We start from the raw sequence: 27,368 nt of genomic DNA, 5'->3' as shown, positions 1-27,368 counted from the left end.
TTCCAAAAGATTTGATAGTGTTTTTGTTGCAATTCTTGATGAATTAAGAAATCCAGGAGTTTGAGCCTGGTGCAAAGTGCATTGGCATGCTGTCTGTGGGCAACAAGGATCAGTCACTAGAGGGTTCCATAATGAACAGACACTGTGGCAGTTCAATAAAGATCAGTCACTAGGGGGGGGGGGTTCCACAGGGACCAGTCACAAGAGGAAGTTCCGCAAGGATTAGCCACAAGGGGGAAGTTCTACAAGGATCAGTAACTAGGGGGAGTTCTGCAAGGATCAGTCGCTAGGGGGGGGGGTTCCGCAAGGATCAGTCACAAGGGGGGGAGTCTGCTAGAATCAGTCATGGGGGGGGGGGGTTCTGCAAGGATCAGTCACTGGGGGAGTTCCACAAGGATCAGTCACTAGGGGGTTCTGCAAGGATCAGTCACTAGGGGGTTCTGCAAGGTTCAGTCACTAGGGGGTTCTGCAAGGATCAGTCACTAGGGGGTCTGCAAGGATCAGTCACTAGGGGGTTCCACAAGGATCAGTCACTAGGGGGTTCCACAAGGATCAGTCACTAGGGGGGTCTGCAAGGATCAGTCACTAGGGGGGGTCTGCAAGGATCAGTCACTAGGGGGGGTCTGCAAGGATCAGTCACTAGGGGGGTCTGCAAGGATCAGTCACTAGGGGGGTCTGCAAGGATCAGTCACTAGGGGGGTCTGCAAGGATCAGTCACTAGGGGGTTCCGCAAGGATCAGTCACTAGGGGGGTCTGCAAGGATCAGTCACTAGGGGGGTCTGCAAGGATCAGTCACTAGGGGGGTCTGCAAGGATCAGTCACTAGGGGGGTCTGCAAGGATCAGTCACTAGGGGGGTCTGCAAGGATCAGTCACTAGGGGGGTCTGCAAGGATCAGTCACTAGGGGGGTCTGCAAGGATCAGTCACTAGGGGGGTCTGCAAGGATCAGTCACTAGGGGGGTCTGCAAGGATCAGTCACTAGGGGGGTCTGCAAGGATCAGTCACTAGGGGGGTCTGCAAGGATCAGTCACTAGGGGGGTCTGCAAGGATCAGTCACTAGGGGGTTCCGCAAGGATCAGTCACTAGGGGGTTCCGCAAGGATCAGTCACTAGAGGAAGTTCCGCAAGGATTAGTCACTAGGGGAGTTATGCAAGGATCATCTCCAACATTAAATGAATGATCTCCACCGATAAATGTGATCATGGAGTGATAGCACACAAAATATATTCAATGGGAATATCTGATAAAGTAGGATGACAAATACTCAATTTTCTGTTGAACAGAACACAAAGAGTAACAGTCAACCATATAAAATTTTGAGTCTAAGCACAGTTAAAAGCTCTGTTCCTCAGAGTACAGTCCTTGCATCACTGCTCACGCTGTTTGCTCATGCCTGGTCCCATGATTTGTGGGTGTTTCAGGTCATGTCCTCTGGCCTGTGGTGGTATTGGGTGGCGGCTCCTCCTTCAGGGGGTTCGGGGCTGGCAGGGCTGGCTTCTTCCCCTTCGCTCCGTCGGGTCATCTTGGAGTGGGTGCGCTTGGGCGGGGTCGAAATGACCCCGACCCTTAGGTGGGTTTTCTGCCCGTTTCCAGTGCTGAAATGGGACTGTGCAGATCTGCAGTTCATTCTGGACTTGTCCCGTCTGAACCCTCTGGATTCCTTGCCCCTCCTTTCGGATAACCACTCTGTCCCAGGTCTGGCTTCTATTGGAGCCGGGTTGTTAACAGCTTGTGGTCTACCCTCATGCCCATGACATTCCTAAATTTGCTGCTTTGGCTGCTGTGTTGGCAGCCACGGCAGCAAAACATGTCTTGGACTGACATTTGGGCACTGGGGTTTTGGAGGTCAAACCAGGGTCCTGGCCATCTGTTATCTGGTCAATATTCCTGGTCCAGGACATTCGTGTGTGGCATTGGGTCACAAGTTGCAGCCAGTTGTCTCATGTTTAAGTTGCTGTGCACAGGGCCTTCTTTTATTTGTCTTTGGTTAGGTAGCTCCAAGAAGCTGGAGGGGCTCCCCACAAGAAAACAGCGTTGAATGTAATGAAACGCCATTTTCTGGGTTAGCTCTGAAGGCTCCCTGGTACCCTCCCTCCCTCCCTCCCTCCTGTCAGTGGTTTTCATTTTTCATCAAAACATTTTTCATGTTTTCCGCCTCCGAACTGAGGTGTGAGTAGCCGGCGTAGGGGGTCAGGGGCTCCCCATCCCCCCCCTCTCCATCCTGATTTAGAGAAGGGCTGAGCAGACAAGCAGCGTGGTGGAGGTATATGACGTTTGCTTGTTAGCTTGCTTTTTTTTTAGTTTTTGGGAGTTCTGCCTCTGTTTTTGGGAGTTCTTTGGGTGCAATTTCTTACCAAGTGGGGTTTGTTTTGTTATGCCTACCTTTCTGGGTGCCTAACCCCGGTAATTACCTAAGTAATTACCTAAGTGTAATTGGCAGACATGGAATGCTCCCAAACACAATGGGGGTTTTCATAAGCCATTGCTCCCTGTTCCTCTCTGAGGGGGGTGGGCCAGGTTCTGGCTCGTGGTCCTTGGTAAGCTGAACTCCATTGACTGATGCCCAAAATTAGTGTAGCGTATATCAATTCGATAACTCCAAGGAACCTCCGGGGCTCACCCAGAAAATGGCGTTTCATTACATTCAACGCTGGTTTTTTGGGGCATTTTCCTATACGAAATGATAGAGCACAGTTTTGTGGATATTTAGACACTAATGATATACACTTCATACTTTGGGAGTGAATGGAACACACTACTGCTGTCTACTTTCCCTCCCTACACTTCTGCTGTCTACCTACACTACTACTGTCTTCCTCCCTTACCTAAAATATTACTGTCTACCTCCCTTACACACACCCCACCACTCATCCCGCTCATACCCACCATACGCTCACCATTCATAATAGAAACTGTAAATATATGTACAGTATATCCTCAATTTGCTACAGTTGATACAAAATCAATTTTAATCATTTTGTCCTCTTAAGTTTTGAGGGAAAGTATATATATTATTATTTAATGTAATTATTTTGATCGCATAATTAAATGATTTTCAGTTTGAAGTCATTTTGATCAAATGTATTTTGATATATAAATATCAAAATACAGACTGTTGTTTCAGACTGAAGGTCAAATTGACAAGGGGTTAAATTTTCTATTATATTAATTTTAATGATTTGCTGTATGTATGTGTGTGAGAGAGAGGAAGTTCATGTACTTGCGTACTTGTGTGGACTTGATATTTGTTTGTGCATGATCATGCCGTGAGCTGTGTTGTGTGCATGTATGTTATTTTAACATGTTTGCATGCCTTGCAGTCTTTTTTGGCTATAATTTTGTGGTTGTGTTTAATTGTTTAACTACATAATTAGAGTTGAAAAGTGTGAATCATTTTGATAAGTATATTTTGATCATTGGAAGCAAGAAGTGTTATTTTATAAGGAAGCTGAAATGTTAACAATTGTGAAATGTAGGAAATAACTGCCACATGGATGTGATCTGGACCATTTTGAGGACAAGTTGCAGACCACTCCAAACAAATACTTGCCAACAAGTAAATTATAAGAAATTATTTTTTTTAACCACCTACAAAAGGCCCCCAGTCAGTTTACAGTCACATTTCCATTATCCATTCCCCATACTCTGCACATAACACTAGATTCAAACTCTCCAGGATGTAACTCTATGCATCATAAACAGTAAGCCCAATGTGAATCTAAATATAATGAAATGTCACAGATAATCTGTTAATGAATATTGATACTTTGTGTCTGCAGTACTGTATATTGAATATTCTTGCTTTCTGTTCTTATGCTTAGTATCATTGTTTATATATATATCTATATATATCTGTGTACATATGCATGGTGAATGAAAACTTTATGATTTATTCATTAATTTGTTTTTCTTTGTAATGTACATGTACCTTTTTTAATTATCATCAAAATGATGGTAAGATGCTATCAGAATCATTTCCCAACTATAGTATTGTACTGAGCAATGGATTGTCCCTCATAGCCAGGTATTGAGCTTTGACTTATCATGGTCCTGAAAGCCAGTAAAAGACTTGTATAGTAATTACTGAGGTATACAATTATGAAATTAGCATTATTGTATATCACAGATGGAAATATAGATGTTAATTAATACAGTAAACCGACCTACATACATGATGTAAAAAGTGATGACATCATGACTTGATAAGGGGCTAGGATGGACCATAAAGTCGTCACTTTCTTTTCAATCTGTGTTGGAAGGGTTATTTGTTTCAGCCACATTACTGTGGCTTATTCTCTGCATACATGTTATTATTTAGCTCAATTCACAACTGTAGAATTCTGTACATATTAATAGTGGGTGTGGAAGCTGCTCATAGCTGCTGCAAACTTTGGCATGATAATAGTTTGGGGAAATTTAAATTAAGTTCAATATGTTTATTCAAAATGTTGTGCAGAATTGATTGATTGGCTTTTATTTGTTTAGGATAAGACTGAACTGTAATTAGACAATCATATGGGTTGAATTTAAATAGATGGCTGATAGTTTATTCAATAACTATGCAATACAGTATTGATTTACTGAAAGGATAAAATGGAAGTTTGGAACCACCCTGAGATCCGTTGAGACTGGCAGAGATTTTATGGAAACTTATATGATTGGAGAGAAGAAAATGCCAATACTTTATAGTGAAAAGTATATTGTGTGTGTTGACTAATATTTAGGAAATAGGCAATGGAAAATAACATGATGTTTAACAGTGATAGTTCTAGGTACTTAGGTATGGTGGAAATGTGGAACTTAAACGAAACACAGGAGAGATCTCTGAATTTGAGGGAATACAGAGAACATATACGGCACGCATAGAAACGATAAAGCATCTAAATTACTGGGACTGTCTCAAAACTCTCAAAATGTACGTTCTGCAAAGTAGACAAGAGAGGTATCAAGTAGTATATACAGTGGTACCTTCATTTTCTAATTTAATCCGTTACCAGAGACGGTTCAAAACCGAAAATTTGAAAACCGAAATGAATTTTCCCATAAAAAATAATGAAAATTGAATTAATCCGTTCCACACTCCCAAAAATATTAACTTAAAAATAGATTTTAAACATACCATTACTTATATTTTGTACTACAGTATGTACAAGTGTATCTTCCTTCATTGACTCCTCTTGGTGGCGTATTGAAGACGGTGAGGCAGAGCGGAGGAAGAAAGGTGTTAGTGTTTGGAAGGGAAGTCCTCTTCCATTATAACAGCAGTGATGACATATATGGAGTACTCTCTCTCTCTCCTTTGTTCTGCAGGTATACCACTAGAACCTGATTGTGGCTCACTGCTTGCTTGTCTTACTAAGAATCTGTCTATAGACATTCGTTTTCCCCTATGTTTTAACACTTGTCTGTAGTGAGACGTCACATTGTCTTACTATGAATGATCTCTTGTTTTTCCTCTATCGTCATCCTCACAACTATTTTCTTAGGTTGAAGTTTACCACTGTCTTTCTTGGAACCCATGGCGTAATATATAATAAGAACTTTTACGTTCAGAAACCAAAAAAGCAGAAAAAATGAAAATCTCTACAAAGAATTCAAGTGTGGTCGTCACTGGGTGGGAGACAATGGTAAACTAAAGTGCGCCACGTGCTCGGTCAGCCCATACGTGTAATTACCTAAGTGTAATTACAGTTATCAACAAACTCAAACTCAACAAACAGTGTGTCGACAAACTTGAGCACTGAGGCAAACCTTGAATACAGAGTCAAATTTTTTTAAGAAATTGAGCTCAAGAACCGAAAATTTTGAAAAGTGGGGCATTCGAAACCTGAGGTTCCATTGTACATGGAAGATACTGGAAGGCCAGGTCCCAAATTTGCACAATAGAATAACAATATACTGGAGCGAAAGATACAGAAGGAAATGCAGGATAAAACCAGTGAGTAGTAGAGGTGCAATAAGCACAATCAGAGAACACTGAACATCAGGGGTTCTTGGCTGATCAACACCTTCCCAGCAAGCATTAGAAATATTGCCAGAACAAAAGTGAACTACTTCAAAAACCAATTAAATAAGGTCTTGCAAGAAGTACCAGACCAACCAGGCTGTCGTGGATATGTGGGCCTGCAGGCAGCTACAAGAAGCAGACTGTTGGACCAAGTTATCACAGAGCTCGGGAAGTAGAAGCCCGCCAAACACACAATGAAAATACGACATTGCTACAAGGTTCGAACAAGTTTTAACACCTCCTAACAAGTTATAACAACCAATATAACAAGTTGTAACAATGTTATAATACATCATAAACGCATTAAGCTAAGATGTAACAACTTTATTACAAGTTGTAACAAGCAGAAAATAGGGACAGTTACGGTTTGTGTTTCCAGGGAGAACTCCCGAGACCCTCTCCAGATATTGTATATAAAATTGTAAATTGTGAGGTTTCTATATTTACAATAGTGTTTTATGGCATTTACTGAGGTTAGGTAAATAAAATGAAAATTTTGAAAAGGTGCACAGGATTTGGTAAGCACAGTAGTTATTAATGAAGAGTTAATGAACATACAGATGTCACAATGATGTGGCTGAAGATATGATGATCAAATTACACATCAGAAAATGGACAGATTAGTCCAGTACAATTAAAAGTTAACTTCCACTCTAGAATATTCATAAAGATGACCAAACCACACAGCAGAAAATGGGGAAATGAGGACATTTTGGTCTGTTTACAACCATTATCGAGTAGTGTGATGATGGTCCATCATCACACGACTTGATAATGATCCAGGACTGACTGAAACATTGTCGTTTCTCCATTTTCTGCTGTGTGGTTTGGTCATCTTTATGAATATTCTAGGGTGGAAGTTAACTTTTAATTGTACTGGACTAATCTGTCAGCAATTTGAGAAACTTGAGACATGTAAAGGCACAGAGAGAGAGAGAGATTGCATTGTGTTATTTTAATGCTCAACTACAATTTGAATAACATTGTAGTTAAATCATGCAATGTGATGTATTTCTGCAGTCACCTTTTTTTTATTCCGTTCCATCTTCTAGAAAACTTTCACGTTCTCCTTGTTTTGTTTTCTGGCTATTAATTTGCTTATTTTTAGAGCAGGCTTCACTCAAAGAAATGTTGCATTTTGAAGCAGGTTGTGACTTGGAAAGGAAAGCTGTTTTAGATAATAACATGACAGTACAGTATATGAAATTATATTGTACTGTATGTGTAAAATAGTACTGTACTGTACTGTACTTTATTAAGTCCATCGGTGACAAGAAAAGAGGCAGCTTCGTAATTTGTCATTGAGGATTTGTTAAATTTGAATACCAGTATTTAATATGAAGATTTCAGTATTTATAGTATGGTGCCATTCTGTATGCTTATTTGGTGTACACTGATGTGTTATCTAGTTGTTCCAAAAGTAAGATGAAGTAGAGCACACAATATAACAAAAGCAATAAGATGCTGAAGATGCTGATATAAGCATCAAGATGATAAAAGCAATAAGATGCTGATTTGTAGTGTAATGTTATCCACATTGACCACTACATTACTCTGTGTGTATAAACTGTCCTTACCTGAATGCACTAATTTTGTGTATATTAGGAAGCGGGAGTGTAGATTTCAAGGCTGGGATTCACCGAGCATCTGTGTGTCCTTTTAAGAGACCTGTACATCTTTCCTCAATCATGGCTGCTTAGTTTGCATTTATTAAACTGTTAGAGTTCTGAAACACTACGAGGTTGTCTGTAACAGTAATAATCGTGGGTTGTGAAGTTTGCAACCTAGTAAGGTGATTAGTAAAATACTGTACAGGCTAAGCTGTCATGTTGCGAGAAGATCTGTAGTACAGATGTTGTAGGTGAACACACAAATGCCAATTAATCCTGGTCTAAGCCTTTCATTTTTGGAAGTATTTTTGTGTCCAATTTTAGATGAAACGTATCAAGACTGTACGTACCTTATAATATGAAATGTGTGTAATGGGCTTAATTTTTCCTATTCATTACAAAGGCTGTATGATATTATATCCATTTCATATTTCTCTTAACATACTGAAATAGTTCAACTACTATGAACGTCAGCAATGAATGCATTGAGTATATCTGCCACAATGAGCAGTGATACCATACATATCTGGAAGCTGCTAGCTGCATGCTGCGCTTGGCTGATTACCAGGAGTTTGCGTTTACTTCTGATCATCATGCTGCTTCTTCAAAGGGTAAATCTTCTTAGATTTCATGCATATGTCATGCTACACTGAAGCAAATATATATATTTCCAACTGGTATTTTTGTACAGTATGTGCATTTTTCTAAAAAAATGTAATCTTATTAAGCATTAGAAACATAAATATCGTCTTGCATTTTCCTGAGGAGTCGAGGGATGTGGTTTTGTTCTATTGTACGGCTTCAGTATTTTCTCATATCTTGTAAATTCGAGCATAACCTCAGCAGTCTGATCACAAACATGTTAATGGAAAAATTTATTTAGAATAATGAAGTGGATAAACATCAGTACATAATAATAAACAGTACAGTATATGACAGCACATATGTATTTTCCCCAATACAGTATGACAGTTTAAGGACTTGAATGAGAGAAAGCAATAAATCATTTATGAAAGATATTAATTAACAAGCTTAGTTTTTAGTTCTAAACTGAACAATGTGTGACTTCTTGTAGGGTCAGTCTAGCTTCAATGATCTCTAGTTATCAGCATATACTTCATAGACTTTTAACAACAAATATCAACCTCTGTGTTACTACTGATAATTAATTGTTTTTCCCCATTGGTTGTCTGATAAGCATTGACTCTTTATATCATAGCACATACATGTAAATTACAGACAAATTACAGTACTATTTAGCAGGTGGCTGGGTGTTAGTTTCCACTGCTACATAATATTTGTGGGTGATAGTTTACACTTCTACCTAATGTGTGCGCTCACCTAGTTGTATTCACCTAGTTGTGCTTGCGGGGGTTGAGCTCTGGCTCTTTGGTCCTGCCTCTCACCTGTCAATCAACTGGTATACAGATTCCTGAGCCTACTGGGCTCTATCATAACTACATTTGAAACTGTGTAAGGAGTCAGCCTCCACCACATTACTGCCTAATGCATTCCATCTGTTAATTACTCTGACACTGAAAGAGTTCTTTCTAAAGTCCCTGTGGCTCATTTGGGTATTCAGTTTCCACCTGTGTCCCCTTGTTTGCGTACTACCCATGATAAATAGTTTATCTTTATCTACCCTGTCAATTCCTCTTGAGAATTTTGTAGGTGGTGATCATGTCTCCCCTTACTCTTCTGTCTTCAAGTGTTGTGAGGTGCATTTCCCGCAGCCTTTCCTCGTAACTCATGCCTCTTATTACTGGGACTAGCCTAGTGGCATACTTCTGAACTTTTTCAAGCTTTGCCTTGTGCTTGATAAGGTACGGGCTCCATGCTGGGCTGCATACTCCAGGATTGGTCTTACATATGTGGTATACAAGGTTCTGAATGATTCCTTACATAGGTTCCTGAAGACAGTTCTGATGTTAGCCAGCCTCGCATACGCTGCAGATGTTATTCTTTTGATGTGGACTTCAGGAGACAGATTTGGTGTGATATCAACTCTCAGATCTTTCTCTCTGTCCGTTTCATGAAGGACTTTCTCCCCCATTCGGTATCCTGTGTCTGGCCTCCTGTTTCCACTGCCAAGTTTCATTACCTTGCATTTACTCGGGTTAAACCTTAGTAGCCATTTGTTGGACCATTCATTCAGTCTTTCTAGGTCATCTTGTAGCCTCATACTATCTTCCTCCATCTTAATCCTCATAATTTTTGCATCATCAGTAAACAATGAGGGGAATGATTCTATACCATCTGGAAGATCATTTACATATATAAAAAACAGTATGGGTCCGAGGACTGAACCCTGCGGGACTCCACTGGTGACGTCTCGCCAATCTGAGACCTCACCCCTCACAGTGACTCGCTGTCTTCTGTTACTTAGGTACTCCCTTATCAAATGGAGTACCTTCCCTTTCACTCCTGCCTGCATCTCTAGCTTTCGCACTAGTCTCTGGTGTGGAACTGTGTCAAAGGCTTTCTGGCAATCTAAAAATATGCAGTCTGCCCACCCCTCTCTTTCTTATCTGTTGCTTGTTGCCTGATCGTAGAATTCAATTAATCCTGTGAGGCATGACTTGCCATGCAGATGTTCCAATGCTTGCTTGCAGATGTTCCAATAGCTTTTTTCGCACAATTTTCTCCAATAACTTGCATGGTATGCAAGTTAGGGACACTGGCCTGAAATTCAGTGCCTCTGTCTTTCCCCCTTTTTGTTTATCAGGACTATGTTTGCCGTCTTCCAAATTTTTGGCAGTTCACCTGTTACCAGGAATTTGTTATACACCATGGAGAGTGGCAGGCACAGTGCTTCTGCTCCTTCCTTTAGTATCAATGGCGATATTCCATCTGGGCCTATAGCCTTTGTCACATCCAACTCTAGCAAAAGCTTCCTTACATCCCCACTGGTAATCTCAAATTCCTCTAGTGGTGCCTGGTTAACTATTCCTTCTGTTATCTCTGGAACTTCTCCTTGCTGCAATGTGAAGACTTCCTGGAATTTCCTATTGAGTTCCTCGCACACTTCTTTGTCGTTTGTAGTGAATCTGTCTGCCCCTATCCTCAGTTTCATTACCTGTTCCTTCACTGTTGTCTTTCTCCTGATGTGGCTGTGTAGCAATTTGGGGTGAGTCTTAGCCTTGCTTGCTATGTCGTTTTCATATTGCCCTTCTTCCTCTCTTCTTACCCTGACGTATTCATTCCTGGCTCTCTGATATCCTTCTCTGCTCTCAGGTGTCCTGTTATTTCTATATTTTCTCCATGCTCTTTTACTTACTTGCTTAGCTAGCTTACATCTCTGATTTAACCAGGGGTTTCTCATCTGCATTTAATTTTTTACCTTTTGGGCCGGGATAAACTTTTCTGCTGCCTCCTTACATTTCTGTGTGATGTATTCCATCATGTCTTGGGCCGTCTGACACTTAGTTCTGTTTCCCGTGTTATATCCGTTAGGAAATTTCTCATCTCATAGTTTCCCTTACGTAATGCTAGCCATTTGCTTTCAGTTCCCTTTCTCGAGTACTTTAACCCTTCTTTGACCAGATACTCAAATGTCAGTACACTGTTATCGCTCCTTCCTACTGGGGCCTCGCAGTCAATTTCCTTTTTTCGGAGTCATTCAGAGTGAATACTAGGTCGAGTCTCGCTGGTTCATCGTTACCCCTAACTCTTGTGGGTTCCCTGACATGTTGGCTTAAAAAGTTTCTTGTTGCCACCTCCAGTAGTTTAGCTCTCCATGTTTCCTCCTCTCCATGCGGATCCTTGTTCTTCCAGTCTATCCTTCCGTGATTGAAGTCATCCATGATGAGCAGATGGGATCGAATTCTACAGGCAGCAGAGGCTGCCCTCTCAATTATATTATTAACTGCCTTGTTATTTCTGCCATACTCTTGCTTGGGTCTTCTGTCGTTTGGTGGGGGGTTATATATCACTGCTACTACTACTCTTGGTCCTCCCATCGTCATGGCGCCTGTTATGTAGTCTCTAAACTCTTCAGAGCCTGGGATAACCATCTCCATCTCCTCCTCCTCCATTCCTTTCTCATGAGTAGGGACACTCCACCTCCTCCCCTACCCTCCCTCTCTTTCCTTATTTCTCCAGGTGTTTTACCCATTTAGTTTTAATTATTTTTTCCAATATTTTGACTATTACACTTGTCAATGATACAGGTCTATAATTAAGGGGGTCTTCCCTGCTTCCACTTTTGTAGATTGGAACTATGTTAGCCTTTTTCCACACATCAGCTACAACTTCTGTAAACAGGGATGCCTGAAAAATCAGTTGAAGTGGAATGCTGAGCTCAGGTGCACATTCTCTCAGAACCCATGATGAAACTCCATCTGGACCAACTGCTTTGTTCTTACTTAGCTCCTTGAGCATTTTTTTTCCACTTCGTCTCTAGACACCTCTATGTGCTCTATATTGTTCTAATGAATTTTTATTGTGTCTGGTTCCCAGAAGATTTCATTTTGTACAAACACACTTTGGAACTTTTTGTTTAATGTTTCACACATTTCATTTTCATTTTCCGTGAATCTATTTCCCATTTTCAACCTCTGAATATTATCCTTTACCTGCAATTTGTTGTTTATGAATTTATAAAATAGACCTGGTTCTGTTTTACATTTGTCTGCAATCCCTTTTTCAAAATTTCTTTCTGCCTCTCTCCTCACTGCCGTGTAATAATGTAAATTTTGAGGAAAAAGACTTATGATAGGTTGCTATAATTTTGTTACATTTAATAAATAATAAAGTTAATACATTTTATGTAATTAAAAAGTTATTAAATTTAATTAGAAAATACAGTACAATATTTTTTGCATTAAATTATTGTATATTGCATTTATTATATAGTTAACATAAATAATATATTGATGAATTTATTTTACTAGGAAATTAAAGTGCTAAAAATGTGTTTCAAGAGATTTGAAGAAAGTGTAGAAGAGATTTAGTGTTACAGTTTGCCTGTTGCCTTCTTTCCTTAGAAATGTTAATTTACTGGTTTGGGTGAAACTCAGTGTCTTGCATGAAATAGTTTTGAGTGTACTCTGCTGTTAAGAAAGCTACAAGTAACAGGAGTTCTAAGTAATGGGATGCCCTGGTGGTGTTGTAGAGACGATAGACAAAAGTATCAGTGTCATGCCAAACGTATCTATTTAACATCCTTGGGGAGTACTCTAACGTCATGACTCCAGGCTCAAATGAGAATGACCTCTCAAGAAAGGTCTCTTCTGAAGAAAGATATAATTACCAAGTGGTAATTACAGTAAAGTAAGTGAGAAAATATTGTAGCTGTATGATGGGATCAAACTAGCATCCCTGAACTCCCATCATATGGCTTCAATTTTCTCTCATAGATATACCATAATACTGTACATTCTTGTGATTTCATTGTACAATAAGAGTAAGTACTTTAATACCTGGAAGGAAACATATAAATGATCACAATGAAATATGAGTTTGATGAGACTCGATTCAATAAAAACTGTATATGGGTAGTATGATGATCATGCTGTTCAATTTCATTTTTCGTAGACAGGTAATCGTGGTTGCTTCCTTAGCCTTGCACACTAGGGCATGACAGACTACCAGGCTCTGAATGACTCAAGCCCCAAAGAGAGAATATTTTATCATTGCAAATAGTTTTTTCTCAGCTATGAATGAGGAAGTTAGCACAGTGTAAACATTCAGATTTCTCTTAAACAGCTCTTGAAGACTCAAATTACAAAGAATTGCTCTAAACTTTCAGAATGTTGTAAACAATCTTTGCAATTTTTGAGTCTTCAGTAATAGTTTTAATGGTGTATGTTATAGTAAGTGGTTATAAAGGAGTGTAATAAGGTGCAGTGTGTTCAAGACTAAGCTCCCTGCCCCATTCATAGCTAGGACAGTATCATCTGTAAAATTACTTGTACCCCAGCGGCTGTTGTCACACGGAGCCTGGCAGATTATCGATGACCTAGACTAGTCTAGTGCTTAAGACTAGGGAAACTACCGAGGTGCCACTCAGAAAAAGGCATTTCATTTCACTTAGTGTTGCTCTATTTCCTTTTGTCAGATGTTACTTATAACTATTGTGTTAAGAGCTAGTGTAGCAACTAAGCCAACATTTTCATTGTAATAGATGTTTAAATTAGCAAAAAAATTTGATATACAGTATACATTATATATATTTTGTAGTTTTTTTGCATGTTGAAAGATTTCCTTCTCATTTTACATATTATTTAGGATGGCATAATCAACACTTCTTTTCTTATTTGATTTATACTATATTCTTTTATATCAATTTTTGTTTGATGTTCGTGAATGGTACAGTTAGGTGTTCTCATCGCTGGACACCCAGATCCAATACACCAGGTATGTTGTGGTGTTTGAGATTGTGCAATTGCTGTAGAGTTTGCTTGCTTTTGCTATGCTTTGGTTTTTGTTTTGAACTTTCTTCATCTGTTTTTTCCTCTCACTGGTTGTTGGAACTAAATGAACATAACTACTGTACTATACTAATCAAATATCTTAACATAACTAAAACTAATTTTTCTGGGGGGAGCCCCTCGTGGATCTCTGATGGTATCTTGCTGAGATGGTCCCCAAGTATTAGGTCACATCGGGTGCACAGTTGTGTGTGTCCTACCTGGGACCAGAACCAGTGCCTGGTCCTCACTCACAGAGGCGCAGGCAGATGGCGACACTCCACCACCCACCTGGAAAACACCCAGAAAGTTAATGAACCATTGTAGACCACTGCTGGCTTCAAAGTGACTGAAGCCTCAAACCATGCCAAATGAACTGCCCCAACTATGTCAACAAATGATCGAATCTCTTGAAACAAGCATGAGCACGTTAGCACTACTTTCCACCAGTTGGCGTTGGTGCTGGTGCTTCCAGTTCCCTCTTGTCTACTATACCAGTTCTGTCACTGATGTCGATGTGTGAACATCTGCTGTCAGTAGTCGTTAGTAAGCCATGCAGGTCCTGCTGTTTCTAAGTGCTGGCTATCCTTAGACTGTCTTGTGGTGAGCCTTTTTCTTGGCATTGTTCTGTTTTAGTTCTGTTTAGTTCTGTATGTGTTCTATAAATTTTGTTTTGTGAACCTGATTATAGGGTACTTGGAGCTGCATGTGCTCATGGTTACTTTGCCTAAGTGCTTCCTAGAGCTGCTGCTGCTGCTGCACTGACAGGGTTTTCTTCTCTGGTGTGTTTGGGAGCTTGCTCTCTTAGAGGCTGGCTCGAGAATGGATTACGAGAACTTTCAAATCCAGGGATCTCATCACAATGGTTGTACTTTTCAAGTCACTTGTGTTGTCCCGTCTCGAGTACTGCTCAGTACTCACTTCCCCCTTCAGAGCAGGAGAGATTGCTGAAATAGAGGGAATACAGAGAACATATACGGCACGCATAGACGAGATAAAACTCCTAAATTATTGGGATCGTCTCAAAGCTCTCCAAATGTACTCTCTAGAAAGGAGATGAGAGAGATACCAAATAATATACACATGGAAAATACTGGAGGGTCAGGTCCCAAATCTACACAGTAAAATAACAACATACTGGAGTGAACGATATGGAAGAAAATGCAAGATTGAACGAGTGAAGAGCAGAGGTACCATAGGCACAATCAGAGAGCACTGTATAAACATCAGAGGTCCGCGGTTGTTCAACGTCCTCCCAGCGACTATAAGAAATATTGCCGGAACATTCGTGGACATCTTCAAAAGAAAACTGGACGGTTTTCTAAGAGAAGTTCCGGATCAGCCGGGCTGTGGTGGGTACGAGGCCCTGCGGGCCGCTCCAAGCAACAGCCTGGTGGACCAGACTCTCACAAGTCGAGCCTGGCCTCGGGCCGGGCTTGGGGAGTAGAAGAACTCCCAGAACCCCATCAACCAGGTATCAACCAGGTATCAACCAGACCACTAGGATGAGGGCCTTTCTGCCTTCTGTCTAGGCCCCTGGTTAAAAGCGAACATTTTGGGTGGATGGGGTGCACTGGGGGGCTCACGTGCTTGTTCACATGGCACCTGATGTCAGCCTTCCACGTTGACAAGGTTGTGTCAGCCTACTTTATAACAACCAGTGCTTGGGTGTCCTCTGTGGGTTTGGGTGTGGCCTATGGCTATCCCCTCTGAACCCACTCTCACCTTGTGCAAGTATGAGGGCTGTTTTTTCATCCATGCCATGAGGTGACAATCATTTTTTCTGCCTCTGCTATTCTACTGCATCAGTGAAATTTATGACCTTGAGTCCTGTGGAGTTTGCTCTCTTCATGTGGATCTTCTCTCGTGGCTCTTCACCATTGCCTTTGTGCCACTGGTTTTGCTTTGGTGAATGTTTTGTGGTTTGATCCTGCTTTCTTAGTTCATGTTCCAGGACTCTTGTTTCTCTGCTTGTCTATCATTATGTCTAGCCAGCTTGCAGTCTACCATAGTGCCCATGATGTTCATAATTATGTTGCTCTCACAGCTGTCCTTGCTAACATGTCCTGGGCTGATATTCGAGCATGGAGTTTTGGTAGTCTCACAGGGTTTTTGCACCCAGATATTTTGTTGGATGTTGGCTCGCATTGTCATGCTTGCCTTGGATCGTCTCTGGCAGCCATCTCTTCTGTGTCTTGATTGCCTGCAGTCTATCCTCCCTCGTGAGTCCCTGCTTTTCCTTTCTCTGTGGTTAATTAGCCTCAGGGAGCCACAAGGGATTTTTCCCAGAAAACCAGCATTGAATGTAATGAAACGCATCTTTCTGATTGAGCCCCAGTGGCTCTCCTATTCCCTCCTTCCCTTCTAGGTCATCATTTGGTGGGTGTCGTTTATGCATCTGCTCCCAAACTGGTGTAGTTCACCAGAGAGAGCTGGGAGCTCTGACCCCTCCCCTCCCTCCCAACTGGTCCTAGAGGGGGTAGTGCTGATGAGCTTGTTTTTGTTTTGAGAAATTCAAACGTTTGTTTACAGTGTTTAGGAGTGTGTTTGGTAAAATTTAAGGCTTCAGTCTCTGAACCCAGCAATGGCCTATACTGGTTCACTCTCTTTCTGAATGCTTTTCCGGTGAGGGTGGCAGTGTCACTGGCTCTCCGCACGTCTGTGAGGGAGGCCAGGTTCTGGTTCTGGTTCCCAGTATGCTAAACAGAACTCTACTGCTGATGTGACCTAGTAGTTGGGAGCCATCTCAACAAGATTGCTTCAGGAAGTTACCGCAGCTCACCCAGAAAGAAGCGTTTCATTACATTTAATGCTGGTTTTTTATCTAATGTTTTGTTATTAATTTCTGAAGAACAATTAGATAATTGAAAATATATTTAACTATATAGTGTTTTTGTAACAGCTGTATCTAAATTGTACTTTGGAAGAATGTGTTTTAGTATTCCTGAGTATAAAAGATCCTTAACCCTTTAACTGCGCGGCCTATAAATATGACAACCCCCCAGTGCGCAAGAAATAAATTCTCGGGAAAAAATTATTTTTTGTTCTGAAAGTGTCAAAAACCCCTCCCTGTATATGGGTATAGCAACGGAATTTCGAAATTGTACTTACTTTGGCTGCTATTGGGGTCCGTAAGGTGGCGTGTGACGTCATCATTCCCCGTTCGCCCGTGATGTATGCTCCCGGGGCCGGTGGGGCGAGCGAGTTGCCGTGAATATATTTTTGTTAATTTTTTGCGCACAGTTCCAAAAATACACTTTATTTGTTTTTACGGCTAATCCTATTTATAATGAACACGTACATTATATTATGGCAGTAAAACATCCGTACTGTCCAAGGACACTGTGTTACGGGCATGACACTTGTGTACACATATGTTGCACATATTTACCATGTATCATGCTAATTTATGTATATATATACAGTCTATTTACAGACTATACACTGTCACACACTATATACATTCACCATCAACACATTCAGAACACCGCGAGTGTGAGCAGCCACACTCAGCCAGCCCTCCCTCACTCCTCCAACATTGTATTCGCCAACATTGCTCCTCCCATCATACAGTTATTCACACCAATGTTTCATGTTCATTTATGTATATTTACAACATATGTACACACACGTATATAGTGTGTGACAGTGTATAATTTACCATCAACACATTCAGAATATCGTGAGTGTGAGCAGCCACACCCAGACAGGCCTTCCCTCACTCCAACATCTTACTCGCCAACATTGCTCCTCCCACCATACTGTTATTGTTTTTATTACACTATTTACACATGTTATATATACTTCTCTACATGTTTTATTTACTAGAACTATGCAAGTAAGCCGGTATTGTGTCCAAACAGTAGAGGCCACCATACACTGCATGAGAAATCACACATTAGACAGCAGACGACACTACGATTACGACGTCACCTCCCTCACTAAAATAGCTCCACTCAACATACTCCTGTTGCTGTTATTACACTATATATACACACACACACTGTATATACCCATGTACTTGTGTGTTCCCTATAGTGAACCACGAAGCTAGTATGGTGAGCAAAACAAAGAGTGGCTGCCACACAGTGAGGCTACCTCAATTCTCTCCCTCCCTCCCTCACCAAAATTCCTCCTTCCACAATACTACGCACAACGCTAATTATAACCACAATCCTGGTCACTAATTTCTGTAAATGAATAATTGACCATAAGTTTATTTTGAAAAGGAACCTAAGAAGTCGTTTGAAGATTCCTATATGCACGAAATAATGCTGTGGTGCTGTGGCTAGCGCTGTGAACATCGTGAACAGCATTGAATCACTGATATTTTAAAATTGTACCCAGTCATTATCACACTCAGGCTCTTCTATAATACTATCATGGCTAAATAATACAGGTTATATACAGTATATATTTTGACATTATTAGGCGATGCTGTGGTCACACGCTGAACAGCAGAGCTGTGAGCTCATGCTGCGAGCGCCAGCCTTGGTTGCTCACTCACTACTGAGGCTCTCACACCCGGCAATGTGGACCATGATTTTTTTTAAAGATGGCGTCTGTTTACAAGAGCCCTGAGCAAGCTGATGTTAACCCCATGTAGCTGCGGGAGTTTTGCATGGAACGTGAAAAATAAAAACACCCAGAGGCGCGTTGCGCATTCGAAGCCTGGGCCTGCAGGCGCGTTGCGCAGTTAAAGGGTTAAGATAAATTGCATTGTGTGGCTAATATTGTTAAAGTTACATCTATGTTTTTTCTGGTGTAATTATTAACAAAAATATACAGAATCATCTCCAAATCCACATGCTGAAATCACAAGAATAACATGATGTATCTATGAGGTCATAAAGTGGGATGTAACCTGCTTCCCTGGACTCAGGGACATTCATTACTGCTTGGACCATGATGACCTAAAAGTATCTCGACCAGTAAGTCAAGTTGTACTTGTGGTCAAGATACTTTTAGCCCACCATGATCCAATTGGTAGTACATGTTCCCCAGAAGTTCAGGGATGCAGGTTCGATCCCACTGTATGACCTCAACGTTTATTCATATTCCACACATACTGAAATTAGTTATGCTCTCAACACATTTTAATTTCACTTCCAAAATAGGTTGACCCTTTTCTCCTCAATATTACTATATAATGTAGAGTAAAATATTACTGACAATTCCACTTCTGCATGAAGTATAAACTATACATAGATGAGTTGTATTATATAGTTACATTGTCATGTACAGTATTTGGTCTGGCTGGCAGAATAATACAGAGGCTTGCATAAGTAAGCTGGTGAACTCTGGCTCCATGTATTACTCCTGTATTTACATTCTATATTGTTGTAATTAACAAAGTAATAATATTTTAGTCTTATTTTTTTTAAGATAATTTTTTCCCCCTTTTAAAATGTGTGTAATTTTAAATTTTTTCATTGCTATTTCAATTTGAGGAGCTTGTTTATAAGTTGCATACACACACATGTATACATACATACATACACACATACTCAGAAAATCAGATCCTGTAACTACACTTAGGTAATTACACACTATTGTGGCTTACAGGAAAGAGATAAAGAATATGGTGTTTTTTTAAGAGCACTGGGTTATGTTTGAGTGGCGGTCAGTGACGACCACCACTCCACACACACACACACACACACACACACACACACACACACACACACACACACACACACACACACACACACACACACACAACCAAAAGCTCTTAAAAACACACCAATCATTATTCTGATGTCTCCTTTAAGTCACTATGCATAATCATATACAGTACTACACCCACACAACCAAACATGCACATATTTAAGCACAAAGTGTAACTAAGGAAGAGAAAATATGTACAGTACTTTATACATATAAAAAATATGTTCAGTTAACTAATAACTACAATACTTCTTCAGAACCAGTTACACCTTCGACTCCTTCACGTGGAGGACGCATTGTGGTGGCCATGTATGCATTCCAGGGCGCAGTAGTGGTGAACTTAGCTTTGATAAAAGCGATAAAATGGAGATCCTTAATGATGCGTAAGTTACTAACTTTCCATGTACCTATTCCTCAAATAGTTATAAATTGGTAGTGCAATGTCAGATTTGTTCTTCAGAGTTTTTGCTATATAACTTTTTAGTAGAAGCAAGTTTCAGCATCGGGATTGGCAATCCCCTCAACAGCACTGTGCTGCAAACAGCTCCATGTTCCCTATTGTAAAAGTGTGAAAAAATGTAGCTGGGAACACAACCTTAATTTAAAATGTTAAGGAAAGATGTGCAGTTGAAAAAGAACCAGATTTCAAGATTGGGAAAGGTGTGAGAATTTTATGGAAGGAGGAAGGAAATGCTGAGATGATCATGGATAATGTGTTATAAAATAACTCCTGAGGTACAGTGTGGACTTTTTCTGGTGGGAGCCCCTACGGCTCCCAGGACTTACTAGGCTGATATACTAATGTCAGACTTTGGCATCAGTCATGTGTCTGGAGTTCTTTGGGCCTACCGGGGACCACGAGCCAGAACCTGGCCCCCCTCTAGAGAGGCAAGGGGAGCAATGGCCTATAGAAACCCCCTGTAATTGGAAGCATTCTATGTCTGCCATCGACCAGGTTAGGCACCCAGAAAGGTAGGCGTCCCAAAACAAACCCCTATTCTGGTGAAAATTGTAACCAACAGCCAAACGAGTGGATAGAACTCCCCAAACAAAAACGAGCAAACTAGTATGACGTCACCCGTCGTTGTGCCGCTGTCTGTGCAGCTCCCCCCTCTCTGGGAGGGGGAAGGGGTAGCCCCAGTCCCACCGCACCAGCAATCCACACCCAGTCCCACTGCACCGGCAATCCACACCCCAGTTCTTGAGGCTGATGCTATCGGTTCGGTTGTGTGCTCTGGCTCCAGTCTTTCTGCGGCGCTGTGCCTCCTTGTGTGTGGCGGCTGTACTTCAGGGGTGCGAGAGCCAAAAGTTATTCTTCAGTACTCAGTAAGTTCCTCGGGGTCTGCCTCTGTAATTATCTAAGTGTAATTACCTAAGTGTAGTTACAGGATGAGAGCTGCGTTCGTGGTGTCCCGTCTTCCCAGCACTCTGTCATATAACGCTTTGAAACTACTGACGGTCTTGGCCACCACCACCTTCTCACCTAACTGGTTCCAACCGTCTACCACTCTGTTTGCGAAAGTGAATTTTCTTATATTTCTTCGGCATCTTTGTTTAGTTAGTTTAAATCTATGACCTCTTGTTGTTGTTGTTGTTGTTGTTTTAAGATTCGCTACCTGGAACAAAAAAGTTCCAGGTAGCGCGGGCTATGGTGAGCCCGTAATTCTATCCTCTTGTTCTTGAAGTTCCAGGTCTCAGGAAATCTTCCCTATCAATTTTATCAATTCCTGTTACTATTTTGTACATAGTGATCATATCGCCTCTTTTTCTTGTGTCTTCTAGTTTTGGCATATTTAATGCCTCTAACTTCTCCTCGTAGCTCTTGCCCTTCAGTTCTGGAGCCACTTAGTGGCATATCGTTGCACCTTTTCCAGCTTGTTGTGCTCCTTTACGTATGGGCACCACACAACCGCTGCATATTCTAGCTTTGACCTAACAAAAGTCGTGAACAATTTCTTTAGTATTTCGCCATCGATGTATTTAAAAGCAATTCTGAAGTTAGAAAGCATAGCATAGGCTCCTTGAACAATGTTCTTTATGTGGTCCTCAGGTGATAGTTTTCTATCTAGAACCACCCCTAGATCTCTCTCTTTATCAGAATTCTTTCAAGATTTCTCACATAATTTATAGGTTGTGTGGGGTCTATGTTCACCTATTCCACATTCCATAACATGGCATTTATTCACATTAAATTCCATTTGCCAAGTGGTGCTTCATGTACTTATTTTGTCCAGGTCTTCTTGAAGGGCATGACAATCATCTAAGTTTTCATTATTATCTTGGTATCATCAGCAAACATGTTCATATAATTCTGTATTCCATCTAGTAGATCATATATGTAGCAATGAACATCACTGGTGCAAGCACTGAACCCTGTGGTACTCCACTTGAGACATTTCTCCAGTCCGATACATTGCCTCTGATTACTGACCTCATTTTTCTATCAGAAAATTTTTCATCCATGTTAGAAGCTTACCTTTCACCCCTCCAATATTTTCCAGTTTCCAGAACAACCTCTTATGTGGAACTCTGTCGAAAGCCTTTTTAGGTCCGGATAGATGCAGTCAACCCAACCATCTCTTTCCGGTAAAATTTCCGTGGCTCGATCATAGAAACTGAGTAAATTCAATACACGGGATCTTCCAGATCGAAAACCACACTGTCTGTTTGATATTACAGGCATACCTCAGAATGCGAGTTTAATCCGTTCCTGGAGACGCCTCGCCTTCCGAAAACTCGCATTCCGAAGTTAATTTCCCATAAGAAATAAAGGGAAATGAATTAATCCGTTCCTGACTACCCAAAAACCCCACATCAAACTAAATTTTTATACCTAATTTACCTAATTCATCTAAATAAACCTACAAAACTATGTTCCAGTTATTACTTACCTTGCTGTCGAGTGCTGTAGGCGTATGGAAGATGGTGAGGAGGGGGGAGGAGGAGAGGAGTTACTGTTTGGAAGGGGAGTCCCCTTCCATAATCACATCAGGCAGTGAGGACCTTTCTGGTGTGCTCTCCCTGGGACGTTTAACCTGAGTGCCACTAGGTCCTGGTTGAGGCTCACTGCTCGATTTCCTCACCACAAATCTGTCCATGGAAGCTTGCTTTTCCCTTCTTCGCAAGCTCTCTCTGTAGTAAGGCATCACATTGTCATTGAAAAGATTAAGACAACGGCCTACTACAGCTTTCTCTGGGTGAGTCTGTTCAATAGTTGTTTGAATTTCTTCCCACATCTGACACACCTTCTTAATTACTGCAGAAGGGACATTCGCTGGTGCTGTTGGTGCTGCTGCCACCTCCTCCTCCACTGCAGAATCATTCGCTGCTGCGTTGGCTTGCTGTTCCTGTTGAAGGGCTAGGAGTTCTTCGGTGGTCAGTTCTTCATTGTGTTCTTCCACCAACTCCTCCACATCATCACCATCCAATTCCAAGCCCAATTGCTGGCCTAGACTAACAATTTCCTCAACAATAGGCGCATCATTTATAGGCTCAAACCCCTCAAAGTCTAGTTCTCTCACACCTTCAGGCCACAATTTTCTCCAGCCAGAGATCAGGGTTCTTTGAGTCACTTCTTGCCAGGCTTTGTCAACGAGTTTTAAAGCACTACAAATGTTAAAATGCTCTCTCCAGAACTCTTTGAGGGTGAGGTTTGTGGCTTCAGTCACTTCAAAACATTTCCGGAAAAGTGCCCTTTCATACAGTTTCTTAAAATTCGCTATGATTTTCTGGTCCATAGGCTGAATTAGAGGAGTGGTGTTAGGAGGAAGGAATTTAACTGTGAGGAATTTATTGTATTGAGGCATCAAATCATCTTCCAAGCCTGGAGGATGAGCAGGAGCATTGTCAAGAAGCACGGCTTTGAGTGGCAATTGTTTCTCCTGCAGATATTTTTCTATGGCAGGGCACAGCACTTCATTCACCCACTCCGAAAAAATAAGCCTAGTGACCCATGCTTTTTTATTAGACTTCCACATCACACACAAACGGGTTTTCTGCACATTATACTGTTTGAAAACCCTTGGATTTTCAGAATGATACACTAGCAAGGGTTTAATTTTCAAATCGCCACTCGCATTTGAACACAGCACAAGCGTAAACCTATCTTTCATAGGCTTGTGTCCAGGCAAGGATTTTTCCTCCTTGGTAATGTATGTCCTCTTAGGCATTCTTTTCCAAAACAGTCCTGTTTCGTCACAATTAAACACTTGTTGCGGTAGGTATCCCTCAGCCTGTGCAAACTCTTTAAATTCGTCAATAAATCGTCCAGCGGCTGGTTTGTCTGAGCTGGCTGCCTCCCCATGCCTTGTAACACTATGGATACCACTTCTCTTTCTAAATTTTTCAAACCAGCCCCTGCTTGCCTTAAACTCTTTCTTATCTGCATCACTCGTTGCAGGGGTCTTCTTTAGAAGGTCTTCATGCAACACCCTGGCTTTCTCACAAATAATGGCCTCCGAAACAATAACACCCCTCAACTCCTTGTCGTGTATCCAAATTAATAACAACTTTTCCACTTCTTCAAGTATTTGTGGTCTTTGTGCCGTTAATGTTCTTACTCCTTTTGCCACATTAGCACTCATAATCTTATTTTTCTTCTTAAGTATAGTGCATATTGTTGATGTGGCTTTGTTGTACTGCCTACAAAGTTCAACAACACGTGTACCGTTCTCATGCTTCCGAATGATCTCTTGTTTCTCCTCTATTGTCATCCTCACATGAGCTTTCTGGCCTTTATCCTTACCACTGGCTTTCTTGGGACTCATGGTGAGATATATAATAACAAATTGTATAGACAAATCACCAAAAATCCAACAAAACACTGAAAATCCGCGAGAAGAATTGATGTGGGGGTAGTCACTGAGTGCGAGACAATGGTAAACTGAGGGGCAGCGGGGCAGAGGGGCGACGATCGCCGAACCACCACGCGCTAGGTCGGCCTGTACGCGTATCAACAAACTCGCGTCCCGAAGTAACCATCGCCTTCCGAGACAAATTTTTGGAGTAAATACTGCTCGCCTTCCGAAAACCTCGCATACAGGGACAATCGCATTCCGAGGTACCACTGTACAGTATATCATTTCTCTCCAGGTGTTCTAACCATATAGTTTTTATTATTTTTTCCAATATTTTCACTATTACACTTGTCAATGATACAGGTCTATAATTGAGGGGGTCTTCCCTGCTGCCACTTTTGTAGAATAGAACTATGTCAGCCTTTTCCCACACGTCTGCTACGACTCCTGTACACAGGGATGCACATTCTTTCAGAACCCATGGTGAAACTCCATCTGGGCCAACCGCTTTGTTCTTACTTAGCTCCAGGAGCATTTGTTTCACTTTGTCTCTAGACACCTCTATGTGCCCTATGCTGTTCTCTGGAATTCTTATTGTGTCTGGTTCTCTAAAGATCTCATTTTGTACAAACACACTTTGGAACTTTTCGTGTAATGTTTCACACATTTCCTTTTCATTTTCCGTGTATCTGTTCCCCCCATTTTCAACCTCTGAATATTATCCTTTACCTGCAGCTTGCTTTTAATGAATTTATAGAAAAGGTCTGGATCTGATTTACATTTGTCTGCTATGCCGTTCTCAAAGTTCCTCTCTGCCTCTCTCCTTACTGACGTGTAGTTGTTTCTTGCATCTTTGTATCGCTGGTATGTTTGGGGGTTTGGCCTCTTTCTATAATGATTCCATGCTTGTGTCTTTTGATCTCTGGCCCTCTCGCAATTTCTGTTGAACCAACTCGGTTTCCTAGGTCTGCATGTCTGTTGCTTGGTATGGATGTTTGTGTGCCTTCATCATATATTTTGCAAAATTTGGCATACATCTCATTTACTTCCTTGCCTAGCAACAAGTCTGTCCAATTATACCCATGAAAAAAATTTGTAAGTTCCCCATAGCGTTCTCTCTCTTGAAATCAAGTTTAACAACTGTTTCACAGACCCCATTCTTTACTAGATTATATCACATAGCATATTTAATTTATTATATACTATTTATATTAATATTTATAATATAAGTAATATAACTATATATATATATAATATATATATATATATATATATATATATATATTATATTATAATATATATATATATATATATATATATACATATATATATATATATATATATATATATATATATATATATATATATATATATTATATTTATATATATATATATATATATATATATATATATATATATATATATATATAATATATAATATATATATATAATTATATATATATATATATATAAAATTTTTTTTTTTTTTTTTTATTTTTTTTTTTTTTTAAATAGGAAGGGAGTACCACCTCTGGCTGGAAGAAGGGGACCCTTAGCCTCGGAGGAAACCACACACAACACATTAGAGGGAATGTTTAGGTCCCCTCCAATACTGTTTCTGTGTGCTTTTCTCCTACCACTCCCTTCATTTTGATTTTTTTTCTGGGGGGAGCCCCGTCGGCTCCCCGGAGCTATCCCAGGCTGATATGCTAATGTCAGACTTTGGCATCAGTCATGTGTATGGAGTTCTTAGGCCTACCGGGGACCACGGCCAGAACCGGGCCCCCTCAGAGAGGCAAGGGGAGCAATGGCCTATAGAAGCCCCCGTGTAGTTGGAAGCATTCTATGTCTGCCATCGACCGGAACAGGCACCCAGAAAGGTAAGCGCCCCAAACAAACCCCTATTCTGGTTAAAATTGCTACCTAATACCGAACTAGTGGATAGAACTCCCCAACCGAAAACAAGCAAATTAGTGTGACGTCACACACTGCCGCGCCGCTGTCTGCGCAGCTCCCCCTCCCCGGGAGGGGGAAGGGGGAGCCCCAGACCCCCCGCGCCGGCTACCCACACCTCAGTTCTTGAGGCTGATGCTATTGGCGGTGGTCGTGTGCTCTGGCTCCGGTGTCGCTACTGCACTGTGCTTTGCGTGTGGTGTTAGTTTTGTGGGTGCGAGAGCCAGGAGTTATCTTCAGTACTCGGGCTGCATGCGCCTAGGGCTGCCTTCCCTAGGTGCCCTGTAAGTACTGCCCTTGGGGCTTGGGGCCACCTTCCACAGGCTCCTCGGGGTCTGCCTCTGCTGGTCCGTTTTACCTTTCGGTTTTTCGGCGCCTGTTGGGCTCTTGGGTGTTCTGTTCTCCCTTGTTACCGGCAGGTAAGAGGCAGTTTGCACTGGTAGGGGCGCAGGGTGCTGCTCAGCTTGTAATTCCCGACATCGCGGCCGGCTCTGTTCCTTGGGGTTCGCTGTCCTCTTGCGGGGTTTTGTTTTTCTTTTTGTTTTTGCCTGGTGGGGGGTTCTGTCATTTTATTCAGTTTGTTTTTGCCCTTCCACTGTTCTCCTCGGTGGCGCCCCCTGCTAGGTCCCCGTGAGTGTACACGTCCCTGGGGTTCAGCTTTAGAAGTTTGCTTGGTAGTTTTGGGCGCCGGTTTGCAGCACCCTGCCTGGGACTACCTGAGCGCGAGTCCTCTTAAAGTAAACGCTCAGGACCCTGGGAATCCCCTAGGGGGCGCGTGGGTCCGATGGATGTGACCCCAGAGTCCCCACTCGCTGTGTGCGAGTTTGAGGGTTGCTCGGTCCCCTTGTCTCAGGGTGACCCTCATTGTTTTTGCCTCTGCCACGCTGCCTGTTGGGTCGGTGATACTTTCGACCCTGAGTCCTGTG

General features: G+C 41.4%; 1 protein-coding gene and 1 long non-coding RNA gene across 16 annotated transcripts in view; both read left to right on the top strand.

Annotated features, from left to right (window-relative positions):
* Positions 1–27,368, top strand: part of LOC123757975 (tyrosine-protein kinase Src64B) — a 322,311-nt gene that overhangs the window by 212,820 nt on the left and 82,123 nt on the right. The window lies entirely within an intron of this gene.
* On the top strand, positions 1,011–20,015 carry LOC138372950 (uncharacterized). Its single transcript, XR_011231022.1, has 3 exons — positions 1,011–8,227; positions 13,932–13,973; positions 19,951–20,015. It is a non-coding gene; the product is annotated as an uncharacterized lncRNA (long non-coding RNA).

This window comes from Procambarus clarkii, chromosome 40 (assembly GCF_040958095.1).
Source record: "Procambarus clarkii isolate CNS0578487 chromosome 40, FALCON_Pclarkii_2.0, whole genome shotgun sequence".
NCBI lineage: Eukaryota > Metazoa > Arthropoda > Malacostraca > Decapoda > Cambaridae > Procambarus > Procambarus clarkii.
The sequence above is the reverse complement of the archived record's forward strand: the minus strand, read 5'-3'. Positions and strand labels throughout refer to the sequence as shown.